At 40.6% G+C, this 14,278-nt stretch overlaps 1 non-coding gene across 1 annotated transcript; it reads left to right on the top strand.

Annotated features, from left to right (window-relative positions):
• The first annotated feature begins 11,427 nt into the window (after positions 1-11,427).
• TRNAM-CAU (transfer RNA methionine (anticodon CAU)) lies at positions 11,428-11,514 on the top strand. The gene is given in 2 exon segments: positions 11,428-11,465; positions 11,479-11,514. It is a non-coding gene; the product is annotated as a tRNA-Met (tRNA).
• Positions 11,515-14,278: the final 2,764 nt, after the last annotated feature.

Genomic DNA, 14,278 nt, shown 5'->3' with positions numbered 1-14,278 from the left:
ATTGAGATTGTTTATTCCTAAGAGGGGAGGATTGATCTAGGTGGATATTGGTGGCCACCGACCTATTCCACTAGCTCACAACACAATTTTCCTATTTTCGCAGTATTCTATTTTTTGTAGTTTTTAGGTCTTCAATTTCTGGAGCCATTTTGAGGACCTAAATGGGGTCTTTTTGGGGAAATAGACTGACGAAAATTGTAGTAGGAAATTTCACTCCTCAGATAGACCTTTCTAACGGCTATCGTGTTCGCCAAACAGAGGTCGTATTTCAAAGTTATGACCCTGGGAAGTTGTTGCTACAACTTACCCCATTAGGGCCCACAAGCCTTTGGCGCTTCATCTCCTAGGGTTAGGTTTTAGGATATTTAGGATTTCTCTTCATGAGAAAAAGGCCTCAAAGCCTCATTGTAGACTATGTGTGAATTCGCTTATGTTACTTAATGCAATGGATCAAAAAGATTGTGAATAACATAAACAATTAAACCATTTAAAGACACATTCAAACACATCAACACAACATAATTTAATAAAGGAGTTCACCATACTTCCTGGCTACGTCTCCTGGTCCTTTCGCTTCCAGTGTTGACCTCTTTATTTTGTCTTCAAAAATGATGTTACAGGCATGAGCTCAAAAATAGAGTCTCAGATGAGAAAATGAACCTCACCACTACGTTTAGCTCGAAATTTCGAGTCAAACGAGTATAAACTTGACCATATTTGGCCACTGTGACCTCCAAACCCCCTGGAAAGTCAAAAACCACCTTTGCCTGAGGAAAAACCACTTATTAGCGGCATAAAACCACTTCTGTGCTGTCAAAACCACCTTTTCCTGTCAAATCCGCCTTTGGGAATCTGCGCACTCCTCAGGGACTGAACCAACATTTGGTTTAATTAAAAAGTGGTTCGACTCTATTATCATGTCCGATCACTTGATATGTTGGTTAGTGGAATAGTGTGAAGACATTGGTATTTGTAATGGGAAGGTTGGCGGGTCGAAACCCTCGCCCGACACTTCCGCATTTTACATCGCATATATAATATATATCATATATATGATATTGATATGGTATTAAAGTTTGGATATGGTTAATATATCACACGGTTTCGTTGCTTTGTTGTATGGTTTGGCTGGCTTATACGTGGTGTATGGTTACTACCACCCATGAATGTGGGATATATGCGATAACATTAATTCAAAGATCTGACGGTCGTGGGGTTGACCCCGACCATCCGGCCTTTTTCCGGCGAACCAATCCGTAAACAATAAATACAATATCGCTCATTCCGTTAATAAGATCCAAACTGTAGCCCGATCGGTGCATGCAATTCGGCAAAGTCATTGTTGTTTTGGGAGGTCAAGGGTTTGATCCTCCCTGACCCCCAAATTTTGGGATTTGCATAACAATATTGGACAAATCCAGGCTGCCACATGTCAGCACCGAATTGGTCCATATGCACCAATCATAAACTGCCATGTCACCCTCTTTGCTGACATCATCACAAGCATGTGGCGCATTCATGGAATGACACGTGTCCTGCTGATGTTAGCGTTGACCATTGACCAATTTGACTTTGACTTTATAACCTCTTTTGCCCTAGTTTACCTGAAATTTTGATTGGCCTTAACTTCTTCATCCGAACTTAGATTGTCACGCCATTTGCGCCATTGGAATCGTCTCGTCGAGAAACCTGCAATGAAATATTAAAAGTGGTTTGGGACGGCTTGTTAAACAAGTCCGTCGTTTGGCGTAATTGTCATCCATATGTGGTGAAGGCTTTGGTCTGGAGGAAAAACTGGATCCATTTTGGATCATTGTAACACAATTGAGGAAGGTACATCGCTATCATATCTCTTCTCAGAGATAAGCTACCTCCGTTCAAGGTAGTTTGCTTTCATTCTGTGTGTATATAGTTTTAACATTTTCCATTTATTAATTGAAATCAAGTTTCATTGTATTTTTGCGTTGTTGATTTGCGGTAGCATCGAATGTTCTCTAGCCACAAAAATTGGTGGAGAGGCTAAGGCACATGAGATATCCAATACCCAGAAAGGGTTTGCACAGATTCTAAACATTTTGGGAGATATTAAAATAATTAATATTTGTAATGGAGTCTCTAAGTCTAAATTTAGGGAAAATAAAATATTAATGTGAATTAATATAAAACTGTGTTAGAATGGTCCAAAAGTCATGGATCAAGCCAGATCTAATCTTAGCCGTTGATTAGGGACTTAACCTTGGCCATTGATTTGTCAACGAGAAAAGTATAAGAGGAGGCTTGAGGTCACTTGGAGAACACACCGAGTTGATCAAGGTTTCGACTTTCTGGGGTTGGGTTTGCTGAGGAAGGCAAGAGAGTGATCAGAGTTGCATGTGAGGGGTAGTGAATACAGAAGCAGAGAGATAGAGATAGCACCAGGAGGATCAGCGCAATAGTCGAGAGTGAGGGATGCAGAACCAGCTAGGGGTTCACGCAAAGCCAGCCAGGGCTCATGCAGAGGCAACCAAGAGCTGCGCAGTGCCTAAGAGGGCCAACGTGGGTAATGCAGAGGGCCAGAGCGCGGACACAGTGCCTCCAGAGACTGACACAGGCTAAGCCAGAGTGATGCTGGGAAAACGTTGGGCCAGAAAGGGCTGACGCTGTCCCTAGAGGCCGACGTTGGGATTTCGTGGGGCAGATTGGAGCTGTGAAGCTCTTGGAGTGATTATCCAGGGTTTTCAGCTGGAACATATGTCTTCGACTGAGAGGTACTACTGCTGAGATTATTCTTTGTTGGGTGAGTCGGTTTTGGGCACCCAGATTGTATTCAGAAATTGCATAATAATAAAACCCTTAGATAGATGCACCAATTTTCTCGCATTGGGTTTTTCTGGGGACATTGGTCCAAAACCAACAGTGTCACTTGTGTGCTTGTTTTGTTTCCTTCAGTTGACGATCTGTAATGTGTTGAGCATGTACTTGTATTTATTTCCAGTATTTACATGGTAAATAACTTGTTAATTAATAGAACAAGTAGGTAGGAATAAATCAGTAAAGTACATGAAGAGTTTCTAATAGTTAGACTTAGAAACTTCAACATGGTATCAGAGCGTGGTTGCAGATCACATGAGCACTGAGGACATTAGCCGAGCAGAGCAACAACAACAGAATACAACTGTCCTGAGTGACAGACGTTGTTCCTAACATAGTAGCAACAATGAAGGGCATTAAGATTGAGCCAGGAAGAGGCCAGCGCAGAGACTGAGGAGGGCAGAAAAGGCTCATGTAGAGCCACGCAGAGACCAGGAGGGTTGACATAGTTGGCTAGGGGAGAATTTCAGCTAGTGCTTGATTGCACAGAACCTAGGAGCTCTAACCTTCAGTTTGCTGGGGTTTAGGAGGCTGTGGGTAAGTTGCAGAGAGGAGCTAATGGGGTACTGTAGTCAGAACAATACATAACAGGGCAAGGCCAAGGAGGAGGGAGTTGCTACCGAGGATTTATAGACAAGAAATACAGATCAGTGGTGCAGCTGCACTAAGGATCGGAGTGGGGGCATCTCGACATTGGCAGAAGGATTTCCAGGAGGGAAATCGAGGCTCAGAGGGAGTCGCACCAAGAAATTCCAGGAGGGAAGTAGAGAAGCAGCGAGATGGCAGTGAACAGGGTAAGAGACTAGGACAGACTAGACAAAGACTCAAACTTCATAGTCTGGAAGGTCAGAATCCTATCCGTTCTAGACAGGAATCATGTCAAGCACTTTGCCTTGAGGACGATAGCTATCCCAGTTGACCCAGCTGATAACAACAAGTACGAGGAGGAAATGGTGAGGGCTAAGAGAATCATTCTTGACTAGGTTAAAGACCATGTAGTACCACATATTGCCGAAAAGGACATGGCAAATGAGATGTGGGAGGCCCTAAAGAAATTGTACCAGCATACTTCTATGCAAACAAGGATGTTACTATAAAATCAACTATGGTCATACTAGATGCAGAAGGGAGAATAGATCGACATCTTCTTCGGTCGATTGAAGGAGATCGGGGATCAGTTGACTTCCATAGGGGCACATCGGATCAAGAATTGATGGCGAGAACAACCTTGAACAGAGTCTGAGAAGTCTGGGAGGTGTTTGTCCAGAGTATACTGGGCAGGGAAACCCTTCCAGATTGGGAGGAAATGTGGGCGGCTCTTCGCCAAGAAGAGATCAGAAGGTTGAGCAAGGCGGAAAGCAACGACAAGGGGATTAGAATCAAGAAGGAGGAGGAGGTGGATGTTGCCCTAGCATCTGAGGGAAAGCAGGAGAAATATAAGAAGAAGGACCTGTCCAAGGTCAAATGCTTCCACTGTGGGGAGCTGGGTCATTATGCGACCCAGTGTCCAAGGAAGAAGAGCAAGGGAGAAGCCTCCGAGACCAAGGCTATGCCAGTAAGGGCAGAGAAGGAAGTGGAGACAGATGATGACTATGCCATGAGTGCACAAACACCACTTGAGCGGAAGTGGGGAGACATCAAGCTGTAGTCAGACATACTACAGACAATGAGGAGCAATATCCTCGAGGTATCGAGCTTCTTGGGTTAGACCTTGCTACGGGAGCCCCGAAGAGGAGTAGTAGTAGTAGCGAATGTTAGTAGAGACGGATGCAGATTTAGCGATAGAGAGAGCTACAATGCAAGATTCCCAGGACAACGTGAGGAAGCAGTGCGAGAAGCATGGGAGTGTTGCACCAGTGCAAGTTGGCATAAAGAGGTGTGCAACAGTGCGAGATGCATGGAGTTGTTGTAACAACGCAGAGGTCAGAGAGGGAGCACTTATCAGCGATAGAGGGAGTTTCAGCATCAAGGGTGTCTCTAGCCTGACAGAGATGTCAGAGTTGGGAGATTAGTTACTTACTTCTCAGTAACTCGATTGCAGTGCAGTAGTCAGTAGTGACAATGCTATGGGAAGCACAATGTAGCATGATGAGAGGGGATGCAGTGCAGATGTAGCAGTGGCAATGGTAGGGCCATAAGCAGCAGCACAGATGCAGAGGGAGTTGCAGTATCGATGCAGCAGTGGAAATGACAGGGCCATGGGTAGCACTATAAGATGCAACACTGTAGATGATGGGCAGCATGCCTAGCATCAGCACAGAGACCGATGCCGGATGATCAAGGTGATACTCAGTGAGGAGTATTGCTAGAGCATAATCCTCGCTAAGAGTGAGTATTGATTTGGGGTAGCATCAGATGTGTTCTAGCCACGGATATTGGTGGAGAGGCTAAGGCACATGAGATATCCAATATCCAGAAAGGGTTTGGGCAGATTCTAAATAGTTTGGGAGATATTAAAATAATTTATATTTTTAATGGAATCCCTAAGTCTAAACTTAGGGAAAATAAAATATTAATGTGAATTAATATAAAACTGTGTTAGAATGGTCCAAAAGTCATGGATCAAGCCAGATCTAATCTTAGCCATTAATTAGGGACTTAATCTTGACCGTTGATTTTTCAACGAGAAAATTATAAGAGGAGGCTTGAGGGTCACTTGGAGAACACACCAAGTTGATCAATATTTCGACTCTCTGGGGTTGGGTTTGCTGAGGAAGTCGAGAGAGTGATCAGAGTTTCCGCTGAGGGGCAGTGAATACAAAAGCAGAGAGACAAAGATACAACCAGGAGGATCAGTGCAGTAGCCGAGAGTGAGGGATGCAAAACCAGCTAGGGGTTCACGCAGCGCTAGCCAGGGCTCACGTAGAGGCAACCAGGAGCTGTGCAGTGCCTCAGAGGGCCAACATGGGTAACACAGAGGGCCAGAGGGTTGACATAGGCCAAGCCAAAGTGACGCTGGGCAAACACTGGGCCAGAAAGGGCTGACGCTGTTGCTAGAGGCTGAAGCTGGGGTTTGGCAGGGCAGATTGGAGATGTGAAGCTGCCGGAGTGATTATTCGAGGTTTTCAGCCGGAACATCTGTCTCCAACTAAGAGGTACTACTGCTGAGATTATTCTCTATTAAGTGAGCCGATTTTGGGCACCTAGATTGTATTCAAAAACTGCATAATAATAAAACCCTCAGATAACTGCACCGATTTTCCCACATTGGGTTTTTTCGAGGACATTGGTCCAAAAACAACGGTGTCACTTGTGTGCTTGTTTTGTTTCCTTCAGTTGATGATTTGTAATGTGTTGAGCATGTACTTGTATTTATTTCCAGTATTTACATGGTAAGTAACTTGTTAATTAATAGAACAAGTAGGCAGGAATAAATCAACAAAGTACATGAATGGTTTCTAACAGTTAGACTTAGAAACTTCAACATGTGTTTTGGTTTTAACTCTGTATTTCATTTCATTCCCTTCATAAATTTGGATTACATCATGACTCAACCACATTATGCATCTCATCTTTCATTGAATTCATCCACGATCTTGGTGTTATTCATGGAAATGTTATGATGAGGTTGTTTTTAAGTAGTTTTAAAGGGAATGCAAGAAATTGGTTTAAAAGGCTCAATACAAAGGAGATATGATATTTTGCAGGTTTTATTGAGACACATTGAAAAATATGATATCCTCTATATGAAAAGGTTGATGATCTAGTTGAAATTTGCAAAGACAAAGGATCATGATTCAACAACTAATATTTGGTATGAAAAAAACTGCTTGGATGTTCACTTAGCCAAGATTACACAAAATGTATGAGAGGTGACAAAATTATGGTTTTGGGAAGTTCTTGTTAAAAAACACATTATGTTAAAGAGATGCACTCTTATGAAAACAAGCGTGTTAAGGTTATTAAAGATCCTATTACATCCTTATGCGAATACCCTATCAATGAATAAGGTCCTCAAGTGCATGAAGAGTCTTTTCATCTTTCTATTTAAGATCAAGCACTTGAAGAAAACATTATTGATGATAGCATTCAAGCACTCATGGTACCCCTACGAAGATATGGGTTTGGTCAGGTATAGCCTTTCACAAAATTCTAAATTGGATTTATTTATGGGTGATTTTGAGAGAGATGATTTAGAAGACAAACCGTTGAATGATGATAAGATGGCAAATGTACTAACCACTCGATTTGATGAGGATAAAGGCAGCTCAGGGCAAGTTATGGACACTACTTTTTAGATCTTTGATCATAGTGGGGACATGGATTGTTTGAAATATTATGGGAACCCTATCTATGATATTTATATTGATGTATTTAACGAGGAAATTACAAATTTTGAGGTTTTTGGACCACTCAACATAGCCGAGGTAAATGTCAAAAGTTTGCATGATGATTTTTAGCCCTATGTTCCTATCGATGGTGCAGATTTTAGGCGTCATGTAGAGCTTGTGCATGCAATTTCAGCCATGTACTCTCTCTTCTAGAGCATATTTGGGGCAGCATTCTTGTGATAATTTCTAGCCGTATTCTTCATTGTTTGTCTCGGTTTCTAAAGAAGATTTATGATGATAATACTTCAAAAAATTTCCAGACACTTCAATTTTTTATGCTTCTATTTGTGAAAAAACAGCTTAGATGCATGAAATTACCGCTGGAAATTGCATGGAACAACCCTAGGATAAGAGGAGATTTTTTCAGCCATTTTCATCTTCAAAGTTTTATGAGTTTGCTTGTAATTTTTCAGCTGGAGTTCATGACTTGGGGGCTGAAAACTGTATGGTACGACAAGGTTTTAATTGCAGAAATTTCCAGTTACCTATTTTTGCTGGTTATCTCGTCTTTGAAATATAATTTCAGGTGGAAAGTGCATTTTTTATGCTGAAAAGTGTATGGGGTAATAAACATTCCGTAATGATTTATCTTTTCAAAAATTCACTTTTGATGCTAACAATTGTATTGAGCAATAAACATTCCGTAATGAGTTATATTGCAAAGAATTCCAGCATTAAAAATAGGGTTTCAAGCCCTAGATTTTGGTCTCCTTGTTTGCTATGGCTGGAATATTTTTCATATCCCATATACATCTTATTTGGGAGGATAGCCATGACACCTAAGCCTTTGTTGCTTGAGGGAAGTGATGATGTTTACATTAATCCTTGAATAGAGGAATCTGTTGATGGTGCGTGCTCTTCTTAGCATGATGTTTGTGTTCTTCGCCATCTTCGTGAACACATTTCATATTTTAGCCCTCACTAAGCTGAATGTGCAAAATGGCTTTTCTAGAGAACCAAACAGATGTTGATCGGCCTTTAATCTATGTTATCAGAAACGAGAAACGAGAATGGTAGGAGAAACTGAGTTGTGAGGTTTCACATATAAGAAAGAAAGAGAAAAAAATGAGAATAAGAATTTGAAATATAAATATTTAAATGTATAGTTCAATTCTCTCCAATATTGTTAATTTTCTCAAGAGTTTTATCCTTGAGATTAACAACAGAAGGAACATATCCAAGCAATTCACAGAGATTGGTTCAAATAACTTTTTTATGAGCACCTTTGGCCTCTGCAAAATCCATGTTGCATCCAAGTTCCCAAATCCATATCCTACCTCATGCATAAGCCTTACTTGCTTAATCCAAATGCATACACACAAACAAATTATTTTAAACAGTTTAGATACCCAACACAAAAGGAAGAATTCCAGAGAAAAAATGGAAAAAGAACCATGGTAATCACAACTCTTAATGTACTTAAAAGCTACTTTGACAATCAATACCTTTCACTCTAATACCTAGTGTAACCCATTATGATTCTATAAATTTCACCCATCTCATCTTTAATTAAACTTAAAAGTGATTAATAAAAAAATGCAAAGTCTCATTTAGTTAGCGTAGCCTTTCCCAGGTCCGAGTTCTACACACTCAAAGAAAAGGCAGTGCAGGGTTTAAAGTTATACACACTCAAAGAAAAGGCAGTGCAGGGTTTAAAGTTATGAGTGTCCACACAAATTTAAGCACAAAACTAAAGCAATTTCAAAGGTTGTATTTAAGCACAAAACTAAAGCAATTTCAAAGGTTGTGTTTAAGCACAAAACTAAAGCAATTTCAAAGGTTGTACCTGAGAAACGATGGCGCTGAATCTAATCGTGGGGGCGTGGAGCTAACTGATGGCACTGAATCTAATCGGCTGGGGGCGTGGAACTAATTGATGCTCGGATCTGATCTGTGCATTGGATACCTCTGCTGAATGATATCGATAAATCTGCTCTAGTCTGCAGCTTAATTCCTCCTCAAACCTTGCCTTACCACTAATTTACATGCACAACTGCAAAAGGCAACTAATTTGCATGCAGTTCGAAAAGTTGACTACTGTTGGAACGGGAGTTAACCTGAGTGGGGAAAGGATATCATTAAATGGAGGAGAAACGGAGGTGAAAACGGATGAACGTTTCTGGCGAAACGAGTTTCTGGCCACTTAAAACGAGAACCGGCATATAAGACGACGTTTCCAGTGCCGTCTCGTTTCTAGAGCGGTTTTTCCAAAGAACGCTGACCATCGTCGCGTTTCTGGTAACATAGATACGTGCTAGTCATAAGCCGATCCTATCCGAGTTTGTATTTATATACTCAGGTTGGTCCCTTTGAAACTCGATTGATGTATGCAAATAATGTGGGGAGCAATCCAAGGGCTGCGCTATATTCAGAAATTCTTAACCCAAATAACCTGTAATCTTGCTGTTATAAACCCTTAAACACTGCCCAATCTGCCAAGTGTTTGAAGTTTTGAAACAAGTCTGCAATTATGGGATTTGCCCTATATTCATGTTCATTTGGATGTTTTAAGGACGGACTGTTTTGGAAACTAAGTGCTGCAAATCTCTCCTTGTCAGCGTTCTGCATCTCATATATTTGTATAGCTTCAAACTGCTTTTTGCTTTGGCCTATATTACTTTTTAGTATAGGAAATCTGAGCACAAAACTAATTTTGAGTTAGTATAAGGGCTGCCACAGCAATACATTCAGTCTGATAAATCATGTCTTCTTGCTGGGAAAACATAATGATAATAATATCTTTGGACAAGTGAAAACGTGTCATGTTGAGGTACGCAGTGTGTGAACATTCTCCCAAAATCTTCTTGAAAATGAGCCTCAGACGCTATGCCATTAATCTGTCTCGACTGTTGCAATAATATGTGACAAATATATATGTGCTGTTCCAAGGTTCTGAAAAGTGTACCTGTAAATGGATGAAATATGATGAAGGTCGATTGGAAAAAAAAAAAAGGGCCACAGGTTGCAGTTTTCCGGATTATCATGACAGAACTGCAAATCTTAGTTTTCCCGATTATCATTATAACAGAACTGCAAATCTTTTGGAGATGCCCTCTAATTCACAATTATCAAGTGTTCAGTCATAAATCAATGAACAAGCTCCTCCAAAATCTCATATAGATTCATCAAAATAAGCCAAAACTCAAAAGTGTTTTCTCATGAAGTGCTAGAGGTAGCCCCACTAACCATAAAACCCTTCAAAAGTATTTATTCACATTGTTTTCTAAAGTTTGTAAGGTGGATGTTTGGCTTTATATATGCAAGAGGCTTTTAAGTTCCGAGGACATATTCTTCAATATCCCATTAGACCAGACCCCACACAAAGGATCACAACATTTTTCAAAGTACTACCTTCAGAGAAGGTACCAAGAGACCGATTGATACCAATACATATCTAGACTCTAGACCAGTGAGGATTTGTGGGACCTCACCCTGCCACATGAGATTTCAGCAACAGATCAGTCTCAGATCCGTTCCTGGGAGATGGACACCTCAGTGATGCATGAACCCCCCATGCGACAATTTAGTGGAGAGTCCACACTTTCCGCGGGCTCTTCATCGGGCCAGCTGACTTTGTTGAGTTTCTTTAGTATTCTTCATTTAGCCTTGGATGTTAGGAGAGATGGGTTTGATCTTGACTTATTAGCTCTTGGATATTCTCCCCTAAGACCAAGGGTTGATTTACTTCATGCATTTTATCTTTTTTTAGAAGACCGTTTTATTCTCTAGCTTTGTATGGACATAATTGTACTCAACAGTTCCTTTGACCTACTTTATGTCATTAGTTAGATATAAATATAATTATCTTATATTATCACCAAAAAATTTTGTATAGACATAATTAAACTCAACAGTAGGTATAGACATAATTAAACTCAACAGTTCCTTTGAACTACTTTATTTGACCTACTTTATTTCATTAGTTAGATATAACTATAATTATCCTATATTATCACCAAATAGTTTCGTTCATATTCCTATTAAATCCTCTGGAAAGTCTTTAGCGTTCTCCATTCACAACAATCGTATAGTTTTCAGCGTTACAAATCATTTTTTTAACGGGGGTCTTGTTGTGGAGGCAAAGCAAATTTCAGTCCATGTTCCGAACCTTTTATAAATGGAGAGTCTCTGGTTACTTTGGACAAATGGATAACCATTTTTACAGTTGCTCATTCTCCATTGCTCTAAAAGGAGTTAGGGTTTTCTTTCCTTATTGAATACTGTCTATCGATAAATTTAACCATAAGGGGTGGTGGCGCAGTTGGTTAGCGCGTAGGTCTCATAGCTAATTTGAGAAATCCTGAGGTCGAGAGTTCGAGCCTCTCTCACCCCACCTTTTAAATTTCTCATAAAGCCTGAGGTCGAGAGTTCGTTCATTCGGAGGGAGACTGGAGTTGCTCATCAGTCCTGAGGTCAAGAATTCATTCCGTCGGAGGGAGATTATAGTTGGTAAGTGTTCCCAACAATCCGGAGGTTGAGAGGTCAAGAATTCATTCCGTCGGAGGGAGATTAGAGTTGGTAAGTGTTCCCAACAATCCGGAGGATGAGAGTTTCCCCAAAATTCCGTCGGGGGGAGTTTGGGGTGCAAGACTATGGCTGCTGGGATTCGAGCCCAGGTCTACACTACAGCCACAAGGTAACACGCATTCTGGGATTCGAGCCCAGGTCTCCACTACAGCCACAAGGTAATAAGCATTCTGGGATTCATCAATCCTGAGGACGAGAGTTCATTCATTCGGAGGAAGATTGGAGTTGCTCATCAGTCCTGAGGTCGAGAATTCATTCCTTCGGAGGGAGATTGAGTTGGAAGTCTTCCCAACAATCCGGAGGTTGAGAGTTCCCCAAAATTCCTTCTGGGGGAGTTTGGGGTGTAAGACTGTGGCTGCTGGGATTCGAGCACAAGACTGATTTTCTGCGTTAGTGCAAGGGCTGCCACAGCAACTCATTCAGTCTGATAAATCATGTCTGCATACTGGGAGAACATTATCATAATAACATCTTTCGACACGTCTGATAAATCATGTCTGCATACTGGGAGAACATTGTCATAATAACATCTTTGGACACGTGAAAACGTGTCATGTTGAGGTAGGCAGTCTTCAGATGTCTGAACATTCTTCCAAAATTTGCTATCAGGATCTGAAAATGAGCCTCAAACCCTATGCCATTAATTTGCCACTACTGCTGGAATTATATGCAACAAATATATATGTGCTGTTCCAAGGTTCTGAAAGTGTTAACTATAAATGGATGAAATATGATGAAGGTCGACTAAAAAGAAAGGCCACAGCTTGCAGTTTTGCGAAGTGTCATTATCAGACCACGCAAATCTTTTGCAAATGCCTTCAGATTCACAATTATCAAGTGCTCAGTCATAAGTCATAAATCAATGAACAAGTTCAAAAAGGCACATGGTGTTTCATCAAAATAAGCAAGCAAAAACTCAAAAGTGGTTCCTCATGAAAGTGCCAGAGGTAACTCAGAACCATAAAACCCTACGGTGCTCAAAGTATGACAAGGGATGAGCGTTGCACCAAATTAATTGTCAATCACCTTATAAATCATTATAAGAACATGATAGATGGGCACTCTATGACAGAACCAAAATTATCGTGCAAGGAGCAATACCGTGAAGCAAGTAACTAACACCAAGAAAACCAATATATGAGCCATTAATTAATATCTCGTTATAGCATTGAGGAGGATGTCATCACTTATCCATCTAATGTGAAGAGAAATGAGTTGTCTTTAGTGCGATTTTTTGGAAGTTTTTATGGTGGATTTTTCCGGTCCAAGTTCTCTAAAATCCGGCAGGAATTCATTGAAATCACAAGCTTGATGGGTAACCATTGTACAATAGAAGTGCCCTAGGGATTTTTTAGGGTGCTGAATCCATATATACAGTAAAAAAACTAGTTGAAATAACACAAATCAAGATTTCACCTCACAATTATCGGACGGATTCCAGCACCAGAAACTCCAAAAAGTTGCACTAAAGACAACTCTGAGGAGAAATACTCTAGATGCTACCCCAAGTCTATGATAATTCTTTCACATGTGTACTTTGCATAGAGAGGAAGCTAATGCTTGATAAATGCCTTGAAAAAATATCTGAAGGTGATGATATCTTGTTTCTTCAAATCAACAATGTGATGTATAAGATGACTTAAACCATGTTTGATTTTTTTTTTTCATGAAATCCCTCTTGGTCAATCGCTCCATTGGTGTTTAGCTCCCACATTATTTTATAGATATTTGTTTCTAAGAACAAGTGGCATGACGGTGGGTAGGAGGTGACAACAATATGAGGAGGATGTATGTTGACATTGTAAAGTGTAGTTTTATGTGTGGGATTGGAGTGGAGTGGGGGTCATTGTTTGTAGGGACGCACTAGTAGCAGGGGAAATGAGTATCCTAGGAGGCTTTGAAAAAGTGTTGTCCCCTTCATGATATATTTCTTTATGGTCAAGGGGACAACATGATCTTTGTAAGTAGGGTATGAGTTGGGCTCATGTAGAAGACAAATGGATATACTTGTGGGAGTGGGGGTTTACCCTACTCATTATAACAATGATTCATAAGGCATTATTTAGAATTGGGAGATGAGGAGGGAAATTAGGTGACATGGGGATAAGAACTAAGGGATGCATCCCAAATAGTTGAGAGAGCATATCATATTTGGAACAGGTCAATTCAAGAGATGAAAATTGTTGAAGGGGGTGAAGGAGTTAGTCATTTGGATCCCCATCATTGAATGATATTGTGGTTCAAGGGTAGTGGGGGGGTTGGCTTGGAGGTGGCAGAAGAGGCATAATCTACTAAAGGATCAGGGTAATCCAAAACTAGAGAATAAACAAAATTAGGTCTTTATTGGCGAGGACATTATCAACAACGCTTGCTTGTTGTGATTGGAGGCTATTTAGAGTAACTCATAGGACTTGTGAAGGTGCAAAAGCATCTATTGTATGATGAAATAGGTCCCAAGACATTGTTCGAAATTTGTTAAATCATGCTCAAACTTGTTGTGAAGGTAAATAATTTGGTCCATAGTATTGGGTTTGGACAACCCTAAAGAGAGTGGGAAAATCATTGCTGTA

Source organism: Pinus tabuliformis, chromosome 2_1 (assembly GCF_031772625.1).
Source record: "Pinus tabuliformis cultivar Carrire ecotype Pingquan chromosome 2_1, CPIR1, whole genome shotgun sequence".
NCBI lineage: Eukaryota > Viridiplantae > Streptophyta > Pinopsida > Pinales > Pinaceae > Pinus > Pinus tabuliformis.
The sequence above is the reverse complement of the archived record's forward strand: the minus strand, read 5'-3'. Positions and strand labels throughout refer to the sequence as shown.